The sequence below is a fragment of the Bubalus bubalis genome, chromosome 2, assembly GCF_019923935.1.
Source record: "Bubalus bubalis isolate 160015118507 breed Murrah chromosome 2, NDDB_SH_1, whole genome shotgun sequence".
Taxonomy (NCBI): domain Eukaryota; kingdom Metazoa; phylum Chordata; class Mammalia; order Artiodactyla; family Bovidae; genus Bubalus; species Bubalus bubalis.
The window spans coordinates 111,671,461-111,685,028 of NC_059158.1; the positions used below are offsets into that span (position 1 = coordinate 111,671,461).

The 13,568-nt window shown below is 35.6% G+C and overlaps 1 pseudogene; it reads left to right on the top strand.

The window, feature by feature from the left end:
- The first annotated feature begins 12,654 nt into the window (after window positions 1-12,654).
- On the top strand, window positions 12,655-12,990 carry LOC102394775 (annotated as a pseudogene).
- The last annotated feature ends 578 nt before the right edge of the window (window positions 12,991-13,568 follow it).

Below are 13,568 nucleotides of genomic sequence, written 5' to 3' on the forward strand. Positions count from 1 at the left end.
TTATGTTTATCCTTCATTTTGTTGATGTGCTATATCATGTTAGTTGATTTCTGGATATTGAATCATCCATATATACCTGGAATAAATCCCACATGATCATGGTATATGGTCCTTTTAATGCATTGTTACATTCAGTTTGCTAATATTTTGTTGAGAATTATTGCATCCATGTTTATCTGAGATATTAGACTAGAGTTTTCTTCATTTGTAGTGTCTTTGTTTGGTTTTGGTACTACATTAAGGCAGACCTTATAGAATACATTCAGAAGCTTCCCTTTGTCTTCAACTTTTTGAAATAATTTGAGAAAAATAGGTATTAACTTTTCTTCAAATGTTTGGTAGAATTCACCAGTGAAGCTTTCTGATCATGGCTTATTTTTTGGGAGTTTCCTGGTCACTGAATCATTTTTATTATTGATGATTAGTCTATTCAGATTTTTTATTTCTTCTCAATTCAGTCTTAGAAGTGTGTATGTTTCCAGGAATTTATCTATTTCTTTTAGAAGGGCTATCCAATTTTTTTATTATAATTGAATGAATGTTTGTATTTTTGTGATATTGATTGTAAATTCTTTTATTTCTGATTTCATTTATTTGAACCCTGTCTTTTTTCTTGAGTCTGATTAAAGATTTGTCTATTTTGTCTCTACAAAGAACAAGGTCTTAGTTTCACTGATCTTTTCTATTTTTTTTTTAACTTGATTTCTTTTTTTTCTGTTCTGATTTTTCTTTCTTTTACTATGCTAAGCTTTATTTTTTCTTCTTTTTCTAGTACCTTTAGAGTAAAAGTTTGGTTATTTATTTGAGATTTATCTTGTTTCTTGAGATAGGCCTGTGTTACTATAAACTTCTCTGTTAGAACTGCTGTCCCTGCATCTCATTGATTTTGGAATGTTGGGTTTTCATTTTCACTTGTTTCCAGCTATTTTTGAGTTTTCTCTTTGATTTATTTATTGACACATTTATTTATTGGTTTTCAATGTATGTTGTTTAATCTCCACACATTTATATTTTTCCAGTTTCTTTTTCCTATAATTCATTTCTGGTATACTGCTGTTGTCAGAAAAGATGACTAGTATAACTTCAGTAGTTTCTTAACATGTGGGCTAGCACATGATCATTCCTGCAGAATGTTCTATGTGCACTTGATAAAAATGTGTATTATGCCATTTTGGGGTAGAATGTTTTATAGATATCTAATAGGTGATCTAGTTTAATGGTGTCATTTAAACCCAGTATTTCCTTATTGATCTTCTCTCTGGATTACTTATCCATGTATTAAAGCCCCCAACTACTCTTGCATTGGTGTCTATTCTTCTCTTTAGGTGTGTTAATATTTGCCTTATATATTTAGGTGCTTCTATGTTGGATATATTATGTATATATATGTATACACACACACTTACAAATATGTTTTCTTCTTGGATTGGCTCTTTATCATATGTAATGCTCTTTGTCCTAGTTTTTGTTTTAAAGTCTGTTTTGTCTGATAAAAGTATTGCTATCCTAGTTTTATTTTTGTTTCTATTTGGATTAAATATCTTTTCCTGTCCTTTCATTTTTAGTCTTGGTGTGATCTTAGATCTGAAGTGAGTCTCTTCTAAGAGACCTATACATGAGTCTCATTTTTAAAATACACTCAGCCACAATATATATGTGTGTGTGTGTGTATACAGTTGATTTATAATATGTTAATTTCTGCAGGCCTTCCCTGATAGCTCAGTTGGTAAAGAATCCACCTGCAATACAAGAGACCCCAGTTTGATTCCTGGATCAAGAAGATCTGCTGGAGAAGGGATAGGCTACTGACTCCAGTGTTCTTGGGCTTCCCTTGTGGCTCAGCTGGTAAAGAATCCACCTGCAATGTGAGAGACCTGGATTTGATCCCTGGGTTGGGAAGATGCCCTGGAGAAGGGAAAGACTACCCACTCCAGTATTCTGGCCTGGAGAATATACGTGGACTATGTAGTCCTTGAGGTTGCAGAGTGGGACACGACTGAGCAACTTTAGTTTCACTTTCAATTTCTGCTGTACAACAAAGTGATTCAGTTATACATATATTCTTTTTATATTTTCTCCATTATAGTTTATCTCAGGATATTGAAAATAGTTCCTTGTTCTATAAAGTAGGACCTTATTGTTTATCTGTTCTCTATATAATAGTTTGCATCTACTAACCCCTAACTCCCAGTTCACCCTTCCCCACCCCCACCACTGGGCAACCACAAGTCTGGGCTCTAAGTCTGGAAGTCTCTTTCTATTTCGTAGATAGGTTCATTTGTTCATATTTTAGATTCCACATATAAGTGATACCATATGGTATTTGTCTTTCTCTTTCAGGCTGATTTCACGTAGTATGATCTCTATTTGCATCCATGTTGCAACTAATGCATATGGTATTTTCATTCTTTTTTGTGGCTGTGAGTAGCAATCCATGTGCATATGTACCATGTCTTCTTTATCCTTTCATCTGTTGATGGGTATTTAGGTTGTTTTCTATGCATTGGATATTGTGAATGGTGTTGCTATGAACATTGGGGTGCACATATCTTTTTGAATTTTAGTTGTGTTCAGATATCTGCCCAGGAACTGCCATACTGTCTTCCACAGTGACTGCACCAACTTTCATTCCCACCAACAATGTAGGAGGGTTCTCTTTTCTGTACACCTTCTCCAGCATTTGTTCTTTGTAGGCTTTTTAGTGATGCCATTCTAACTGGTGTGAGATGGTACTTCATTGTAATTTCTTTTTTTACTTTGCTTTGGGGTATAGACGATTAACAATGTTGTGATAGTTTCAGGTGAACAGCAAAGGGACTCAGCCATAGGTATACATGTATCCATTCTCCCCCAAACTTCCCTCCCATCTGGGCTGCTACATAATATTGAGCAGAGTTCCATGTGCTGTACAGGAGGTCCTTGTTGGTTATCCATTTTCAATATAGCAATGTGTACATGTCCATCCCAAATGCCCCAACTTTCCCTTTCCCCCATCCCTCCCATGGCTAAGCTTAAGTTTGTTCTATAAGTCTGTGAGTCTGTTTCTGTTTTGTGCTGTGCTTATTCGCTCAGTCATGTCCAACTCTTTGGGATCCCATGAACTGGACTGAATCCTGCCAGGCTCCTCTGTCCATGGGGATTCTCCAGGCTCAAGAATACTGGAATGGGTTGCCATGCCCTCTTTCAAGGGATCTTCCTGACCCAGGGATCAAACCCATGTCTCCTGCATTGCAGTTGGATTCTTTACTGTTTTAGCCACCATGGAAGCCCAAGAATACTGGAATCTATTCCTTCTCCAGAGATCTTCCCAACCCAGGAATCAAACCAGAGTCTCCACATTGCAGGATGATTCTTTACCAGCTGAGCTACTAGGAAACCTGTTTCTGTTTTGTAAGTAAATTCATTTGTATGTCATCCCTTATATGTGGGATCTAAAAAGAAATGATACTGATGAACCACATTGTAGTTTTGATTTACATTTTTACAATAATTAGTGATGATGGGCATCTTTTCATGTGCCTATTGACCATCTCTATTTCTTCTCTGGAGAAATGTCTAGTTAGGTCTTCTGCTCATTTTTGAGTTGTATTTTTTTTTTGTTTGTTTGTTTCCAGGTGTTTCTGCACTGGGACTTGGAGTGAGTTTAATGGGCCCTTTAAGAGCAGACTCCAATATAGAACAGCCCTCTGGCTCTCCTAGACTGCAGTCTCATTGGATTTCAAAGCCAGTTATGGGGACTTATCTTCCTGGTACCTATCCTCAGACCTTGAGAGTTTGATGTGAGGGCTCAAACTCCTTGCTTCCAAGGGAGGACCCCCATAGTTGTGATATCCCTTCCTGTTTGTAGGTAACCACACTGGGGTTTGGTCCTGACAGGATGTTGTCTCTGCTTTCCCTATCTATCTCAATATATTTTCCCCCTTTGTATCCTTAATTGTAGAAGAGATGTCCTGCTACTCTTTAGGTTGTTCTCAGAGTGCATTGCTCTATATATTGCTGTGATTTTTGTGTTTATGTGAGGAGGTGATCTTAGGATCTTCCTACTTCGTCTTTAAAAAATATTGTATATTGGAGTATAGTTGATTTATTGTTATTAGGTTCAAGTGTACAGAAAACTGGTTAGTTATACATGGTGGTGATGATGGTTTGGTCACTAAATTGTGTCCTACTCTTGCAACCTCATGGACTGTAGCCCACCAGGCTCCACCCAGTTATCAAACCTGCATCCCCTGCATTGCAGGCAGGTTCCTTATTGCTGAGCCACCAAGGAAGCCCCTCAGTTTTACAGATACATACATCAATTTTTTTTCAGATTCTTTTCCCATATATATTATTATATAATATTGAGTAGAGTTCCCTGTGCTATACAGTAGGTCATTGTTGATTATTTTATATATAGCAGTGTGTATATGTTAACCCCAAACTCCTGCTAATTTATCTTTCCCCCACAACACCTTTCCCCTTTGGTAACCACGAGTTTGTTGGGATAACCATAAGTTTGTTTTTGAAGTCTGTGAGTATGTTTCTGTGTTATAAATAAGTTCATTTGTATCATTTTTTAGAGTCCCACATATAAGTGATATCATATGATATTAGTCTTTCTCTAACTTCACTTGGTATGATAATTTCTAAGTCCATCCATGTTGATGCACATGGTGTTATTCATTTGTTTTGATGGCTGAGTAATATTCCATTTATACATCTACTACATCTTCTTTATCCATTCCTCTGTCGATTGACATTTAAGCTGCTTACATGTCTTGGGTATTATGAATAGTGCTTCAGTGAATATTGGAGTGCATGTATCTTTCAAATTTTTCTATGGATATATGCCCAGGAGTGGGATTGTTGGGTCACATTGGTAGCTCTATTTTTAGCTTTTTAAGTCATCTCCATCCTATTCTCCATAGTAGTTGTGCTAGTTTGCACACACTGTTGGTTGTCCCTCCAACGGTGTAGGAGGATTCCTTTTTCTCCACATCCTTTTCAGTATTTATTGTTTATAGACTTTTTAAAAGATGATGACCATTCTGACCATTCTAGTCATTGTAGTTTTGATTTGCATTTCTCTAATAATTAGTGCTGTTGAGCATCTTTTCATGCTAGCTCACCATCTTGATCCCATCTCTTGACCATGTAATCTTAACAGCAAAATGCAAACTTTAAGATTCTTTTCAGGATCATAAGTATAATGATCATTATATGCATAAATATATATTATCTAATAATCTTGGTATGATTTATTTCATACATGACAAAATATGTCACCATTAAAGATTATTCCTTTGACCGGGCAGATACCTGTGTTATCCAAGAATCATGAAATTTATTAGATTTTATAGGCTGGATTGTGTCCCTCCTAAATTCATGTTTAGAAGAATCCCTAGCCCCTCACTGTGACTATATTTGGAAATTGGGCCTATAAGGAATTAATTAAGATGAAATGATGTCTTGATATCTTAAGACATCTTAATTCAATACGATTAGTATCCATATAAGAGGAAGAGACATCAGGGATGCACATGATCAGAGAAATGGTCATGCCAGGAGAGAGGGCTCAGGAGAAACCTAATCTTTTCACACCTTGATCTTGGACTTCCAGAATCCAGAAATATGAGAAAAGTAAATTTGTGTTATTTCAAATACTCAGTCGGTGGCCGTGATATTTTGTTATGGCAGTCCTGGCAGACAAATAACCAAAGACAGTCACCTTTACCTGAATTTCCCTAAAGTTCTATTGCTCACTGCTACCATCTATTAGACTTATAGGAACACATAGACATGGAAAGATTCTCCCTCTTCAGATATTTCCAAAATTCCCTAGGAATGCATATGTTTATTTCCACAGTTGAGAATTTATTAAGATTTTCTATTTTTTCCCAGTTGAATAGCATGTGTGCCTGTCCAGAGAGGAGTTTACAAACCTGTGATTTAACGATAAGTTGCCCAGGAAAATTTGGGTTACTACCACCTTTTTCATTGCTCCACAATGATAATCACAAAATGTGACATAGCTACTACTGTTCTTTAAGGACTAGCCTGGAAGTTTCATTGCTGCCAGGATATTCTAGATGTTATTTTACAGAAATGAATGGGGCTCCTGTCACTACCTCTGTGGTAGTTGTTGAGCACAGAGCTAAAAGTAGCAGGGGCAAAGCCCCTCGTCACATGAAGTTTGTAATATTGTGAGAGAAGCAGCAAACAGATAAGTTCTCTTGTAATTAAAACGAGAGCGTTTTCACATAACTGAAGTACCTAACTTAACCTTAGAATTCGGAAAATTTTCTCCAAAGAAGCACCTTTAAGGCTGAGGGCAGAATGATGAATAGGGGTTTGCTATTTGAAGAGTTAACCAATGAAGAGAATTAATGAAGACTTAAGAAAATACAGAGCTGAGGGGATCCAGGCAATAGAATATTTGTATGTTAGACCATAGTCAGCATGCTCAGTGGGGCTGGGTTGGCAGTGGGAGATACGCTTGCAAACCTCTTTTCCTGTCTGGCAAAAAGTGGAACCTACTTTGTAATGCTTCCAAGTGATTAATTTTTACTATGCCAAGCAATTATAAAACAAATTACCTTGAAGTGATGATTTAACATGTGTATTGGCAGTAATTGAGTGGTCAAGTGAGATTAATTCAATTGATTTCATTATGTGAGAGTATTTCTTTGGAGCTGGTGCAAGACTACCTGTGTTGGATCTGTTGCTTGAAATGTATGCCTGTGGGAAACATTTAAGGTGTTGGAGATATAATTAGAGTGTGTGTTCAAAATATGTAAGAACTATGACTTTTGATAAGTCTCTGCTTGCCCAGAAAAGAACGAGGCTGTCTATCAGTTTATGACAGCCTCAGAGGTCAGCTGCATGAAGAACTGCAGCTTCTAAGACTAATTCTTTGCCAAACCAGAGAGTTGGCCAGAGTTTGAGAATTAGGAGTGGTAGGAACAGAACTCCACCTTTCTGTCATACACTGTCCCTTCTGCAGGAAGGCAAAAGTATGTGGTTCTTTCTGCTGTGCTCAATACCTCACTCTATGTAGTCAAAGCTAAGGATTTTCCAGTAATCATGTACAGACGTGAGAGTTGGACCGTAAAGAAGGCTGAGTGCCTAAGAATTGATGCTTTCGAACTGTGGTGCTAGAGAAAACTTTTGAGAGTCCCTTGGATAGGAAGGAGATCAAACCAGTCAATCCTAAAGGAAATCAACTCTGAATATTCATTGGAAAGACTGATGCTGAAGCTGAAGCTCCAATGTTTTGGCCATCTGATACAAAGAGCTGACTCATTGGAAAAGACCCTGAGGCTAGGAAAGTTGAAGGCAGGAGGAGAAGGGGACGACTGAGGATGAGATGGTTGGATGACATCACCAATTCAATGGACATTGAATCTGAGTGAACTCCAGAAGATAGTGAAGTACAAAGAAGCCTGGCTTCCTGCAGTCCATGGGGTTGCAAAGAGTTGGACTTGAGTGAGCAGCTGAACAACAACAAAAGTCTTAGATACAAGAACTTTATCTTTGATAACAGGTTAACCGAACTAGTAAGTTTATCCTCAGTTCACATTGTTAGTAGTAAAAGATTCCTGTTATGTTAGAAATCATTTTTAAGTCAAAATAGATTTGAAAGTCTTAAGCAGCAGGTGCCTCAGCCACAGTCTGTTATAACCCAGCCTGATAATTTCAGTAAATGAGTCTTAAATGCAAATGGCTTGACAATGGCTTTAGCCTATAATTTATTTCTAAGACACTTATTATTGTCTACCCCAGAGCTGTTGAAATTGTTTAAGCTAGAAAAATAGGAATGCTTTTAAAAGGAAAACTAAGTAATTAGGGATGGCCCTCAAGATATCCCCTAGGTAATCACTGGATCCATAAAGCAAAGATTATTGGTGAAATGAGACTTTTTTAAGTGTGTGTCATTGTGGAGCTAGGTGCTCTCTCTACAGTAAAGATTGGGACATTTTAGGTTAAAAAAAAGTCTTGGTTTGCCCAAATTTTATTCTCACTCAACCATGCACTGAGTTTTTTTTTTGTTTTTTTTTTTTGTTGTTTTTTTTTAATCAGCTTCTCCTGGATCACATGCATGGCACAACCTTTAGCAACTTATTATTGAACACTGACTGTATATCAGACATGTACAAAGGGCTGCCTGGGTATGATGAGGATTATAACAATAAATAAGAGCAACACTTTTTTTCCACCTCTCAGGAGAAGAACACTTAATGGATGACAGAGAAAGATACATAATAAATATAATGCTTTGAACTGGCAGGTACTAAAAGTGAAGAATAAAAATTACCATCAGACCAGGGCTTTGGCACCAACTGATCATGAAATAAGGAAAAAAAGGAAAATGTAGAGAAATTTTTCATAAAGTTAAATATTTAATTAAAAGAACTTGAAGTAATTCTAAGGTAAAGATCTTTCCTAATTCTTTTGAGGTGAGCATAATTATTTTATGAAAAGATGGCGATACAGATGGTAACATGGGAACATCTGGGGTAGAATCAATCTCTTTCTTTTAATGGACAAAACGGCTAAATATCTGAAATCTGCTGTTTTAAAAGTCAAAGAGAAGCCATTCTGTGCCTGTATTTAAGGATGTGTTCCTGAGGGAGGTGGCTTTGAGGTGGGTCTACCTTGAGTGCACTGCTCAGCATTCTATCTGATTTTCTTCGCTGCTGCCCACAGTTCAAAACTAAAATGATGTTGATAGCAGAACAGATGTTGAATGGATCAATCCAGTCACCTTAACATTCTGAGAATATTGAAAATCTTCTTTACAATCAAGAGATGTAACCTTTGTACATATTGTAGTACTAAAGTCTGTTTTGTTGAAAGAAAAATCAAGGAGAATGTAAACAGTGAATATAAGAACCCCTAAGTTTTCCCTAAAACTTGAAGTCAGCAAATAGCTACAGCTAAGCCTCAACAACAACAACAACAAAGCTAAGCATTGCCATAACCTCAACTTCTAGGTTCACTTGTTCCAATTTAACTTATTAACAGAGACTAACCAGATCCCTCAGTATTAACTCCATATTCCCAGGAGATCATCTGCAAAGTCAGCATGAAATAGGTATCATCCCTGGTCAGATTCATTCCATTCTGGGAAGAAGAAGGGGAAAAGGATCATGGATTTATATAAAATAATAATCATATGTCAGATAGTCTCTTAAAAAGTGGTACTTGTATTAATATTACTTAGTTACATTGGAGAATTAGTATTATATTTATTATTTAATCCACTCAGCAATTCAGTGAGGAAGTATTATAATTATCATCTTCAATTTGGAAAAAGGAAACTAAGACTCACTAAGACTAAGGTCTTTGTTCAAGATCATACAACACTTAAATAGAGCTTGTATGGGAACTTGGCCATGGAACCAAAGTTTAAGTGGCATAACTCCTGGGCTCTCAGGCCTGTGGATCAGAGGGAAGTTCCCTCCAAAAGGGATCATTGTGAGCTGGAGAGTAAATATATGAAAGGCATTCTAACTGTAATCACCAAAAGATTCAATCATCCAAGTGTCAGGAAGAGTTTTATTTTTTCAAAGCAACTACAAATGGAAATTGAATTTTAGAGTGTGCAATTAGGATATGAACACAGATAGAGCATAGTATTAATCTTGTTCTAATTTTGATCCAGTTATGTAAATATGTTCTACCTGACAGAGAAAAAATAAATTACTCAGTATTCAAATAGGAGTAGGATAACTGTCATGCTGAATTCTTTCCTATTGAAACTACAATATTTCATAATCTTAAAATTAAGAAAGAGAATAACAATTTACAGGGATTTTAGTGTCCACACTTAAATGAATACTGCTTTTTGGACATTGAAATATATCTTGTATACCAGTTATAAATATCAAGTCATTTTAAATACCATAAAATAATGCAGAGTCATTGCTGTGATAAAAGCATTCAAGATGAGCTAGGAAAATACATGTTATTTAAAAAGATAAATTGGGATAAATGTATATATTGGTGGCAAGTTATCTTGATCCAAGAAAATAATATAAGAAAGTAGGATTTGCTATGGAAAAATCTATGATGTATCTCAGTGTCTTAAATGAATATCCAAGGAAAAGTAATAAATAAAGATGGAAAAGGCCAATTATTTTCTTCTATATAAATATAAAGTAGGTTGAAAAGTAGATTAAATACACATAAGACCATATAAAGCAGTAATATTTGCCATAAGAGAGGGAGAAGAATAAGAATATTCAGAAGGAAAATAAAATCAAGGTTAGAAAAAAGTAGAATCCTCTCTATACATTTATTTACTATTCAAATAAACATATTGAGTATTTCAGATGAGAGGTAGCAGAACTAAAAATACAGTTTCACTGGAATTAGTAGATAAATGTTTTAGTTATAAAAATGAAACTAATTTGATCATGAAAATATTTTTATAAATGTATTAAAAGACTTGGATAAACTTATATAGTATGAAAATTGCACTTATTTTTGGTTAATCTAAAAGAGCATAGAGAGATTTTAATCCAGTGGAATTTGGAAATAGAAGACAGCCCTATTTTTTTTACCCTAAAAAGATGATAGATTCCCCTTTTCCAGGGATGCAGGTCTAAAGATCTTGGCCTGCTGATCCTACAGGTATCTCAGATCAGATGTGTCCCCAGCTCATCTTTTTCCTCAAACAAGACCCACATAACTTTTAGGATCCTCTCCTTTCTGTTTCTGTAGCAATTTCCTCCTTGCCTCTATTACCCTGCCACTAGTCCTTGTTCGGAGAAGGCAATGGCACCCCACTCCAGTACTCTTGCCTAGAAAATCCCATGGATGGAGGAGCCTGGTAGGCTGCAGTCCATGGGGTCGTGAAGAGTCTGACACGAGTGAGTGACTTCACTTTCACTTTTCACTTTCATGCACTGGAGAAGGAAATGGCAGCCCACTCCAGTGTTCTTGCCTGAAGAATCCCAGGGACGGCGGAGCCTGGTGGGCTGCCGTCTATGGGGTCGCACAGAGTCGGACATGACTGAAGCAACTTAGCAGCAGCAGCAGTCCTTGTTACTAAAATCAAACCTGAGTCATGTTCTGCTAAAGCATATCAAATGGCTCTCCAGACCTTTGGATACTTTGCACACTACTTTTATGCTATGGATAATTGTCTACAATTCAACTCTTCTCTACTTCTCAAGAAGTCCATTCCATAGTCCCATTTAAAGCTATGCTTCTTTAACCCTGGTCTAACTGCAGTTTCTGAATATTTCAGGTATCATATACCTCTATATTATCTTGCCTCTGTTTCATCTACCTAGAATGTCATTCCTCAATCTGTCTCAAAACAGTTCTAAATCCTTTAAGAAGATATCTCCTAATCATTCTAGGCAAACTTAACATCTTTGAGCCTCTAAGATATTCTGAACATGCTTTTATTATACTAAACACTTTATTGCCTAATGTTTTATTGTACCATACAATTTACAAGTCTGTCTTTCCCATAATAAACTCTGTGTTTCTTAAGGAAAACACAGATATTTATTTCATCTTTCTGTTTCCAACACCTGATGTTGTGTTGCCCCATGTTGCGGCTGCCCCATGTCCTAGATAAACTAGAAAAGACAGAGACATTCCAGAGTATAATGACCAGAGTATAATGACCTGTGAAGCTTTATTGTCTTCCTGAAGTTATGACTCTATCTTAGCAAGCAGTAAATGAACTCCTATAGCTATCTCAAAGGTATATATTTTGACATAAATTTTGTTAGGGAAAATCTTTCTTCTCTCTTTTTATTTTTATTTATTTATTTTTTTAATTTTATTTTATTTTTAAACTTTACATAACTGTATTAGTTTTGCTTGCTTTTGGATATTTGCCTTTACATATTGACAATCTTGTCATGTTGAATAATGATAATTTTTTCCCATTATTTGTCTTGTCTTACCATTTGGGATATGACCTTTAAAATAATATTGAATAGTAGCAGTCATACTGTGCATCCTTGACGTACAGCTGATTTTCAGAAGAGTATTTCTGACATTTCCGTTAGCAGTGTGTGGATGATTCAGACTAAGGGGGTTCCCATTTATTATTAGTTAGCTAGCAGTTGTTATCATTAATGAGCATTGAAGTTAATCAAATGCTTTTCATATATTTTGAGCTAATAGATTGTTTATCTTTCTTTAATATCTAAATATAGAAAGTTACATCTATAAATTTGTTTATAAATGTTTAGCATCATTGTATTCTTTGGAAAACCTGATAGAGTTATGACATATTTTTTAAAGTAAATGTTTGAGTTTGGTATGCTAATATTTTAAAAATGTCTGTGGTCAAAGTTGGCCTATAAATTTCCTTTTGTCCAATTTTTGGTCTTCTTTCCTTTAAGTCTTAAATGTTTTCATTTTCTATTGTTCATCTTAAGTTTACACATCTGTTTATTCACTGTAACAAAAATAAATTTGGTTATATTATTAAGGTTTTTTAAAAAATGTAAATGTGTCTAACCTTGTTCTCATCTCTCCTCATGTATCAGTCCTTCTTCCTATCTAAAAATGTAGACGCTATTCAAAATGTCTCCATGACCTCACAATAATGCATAAAATTCTTTATGAATATAAAATGCATAATTATATACAATCATGTATATAGAAGTTTGGATGATTTTATAAAAATTTAATCCTGGGGAGCTGCCCCTTCTTGGGGGTCATGATGGGCAGCAAGATGGTGTCTGCCAGCAGGGTTGTTCAGGTAGTCAAGCCACATACTCCATTAATAAGTTTCCCTGACAGAAGAGACAATCCTAAGCCAAATGTATCAGAGGTTCTAATTATTTATCAGCAGGACTACCATCTCATACTTCTTCAATTTCACAGCATTCTAAGGGAAGTAAATTGCCAGACTGGCTGATGCATCAGGGTCCACCAAACACTGCAGAGATAATAAAAACTTTACCTCAGATATACAGAAGGAAACTTGTGTCTCAAGAAGAAATTGAATTTATCCAACATGAAGATCCAGAATAATTACTGACAATGTGGCTGCTGTTTGTCATCAGACAAAGAGTCTTTCTAAAAAGGACTTCCAGAATGACAGATGAAAAATTGTATATTAAATGACTTTAATAAATATTCTTTAAAAAGAAAAAAAAGATGGAAAATAGAAATTTTAGATGGACACATATCTCCTAGTTTATGTATCTTGGTCAGCTTCTCTATAAGCTTACCTGATTATTTATATACTTTTCCTTAATTAAAGTATAGATTTAGAAATGTTAGCCTATTAATTTACTCTTGATTATCAAGCATAACAGTGTTGAACTATTGAAAACACACAAAGTCTAGTGAACTGTCAAAGGCTTCCAGTAATTTCACTTTTCTTTCAGTTTCCATTTAAACATAGCATATACTTGGCAGAACTGCAGCTTCCTGGAAGTAATTTTCCTGAACTTGAATGAGGATCCATGAAATAATAACTCCATTATTTGTTCTTACTTCTCAATGTTTTTGCATTCACAAAGTTACTGAAGTATAACTGTCTTATTAACAAGCATATCCTACTCTAAATGATAAAAATATACCCATGGTAGAACAGGTGACTTTGT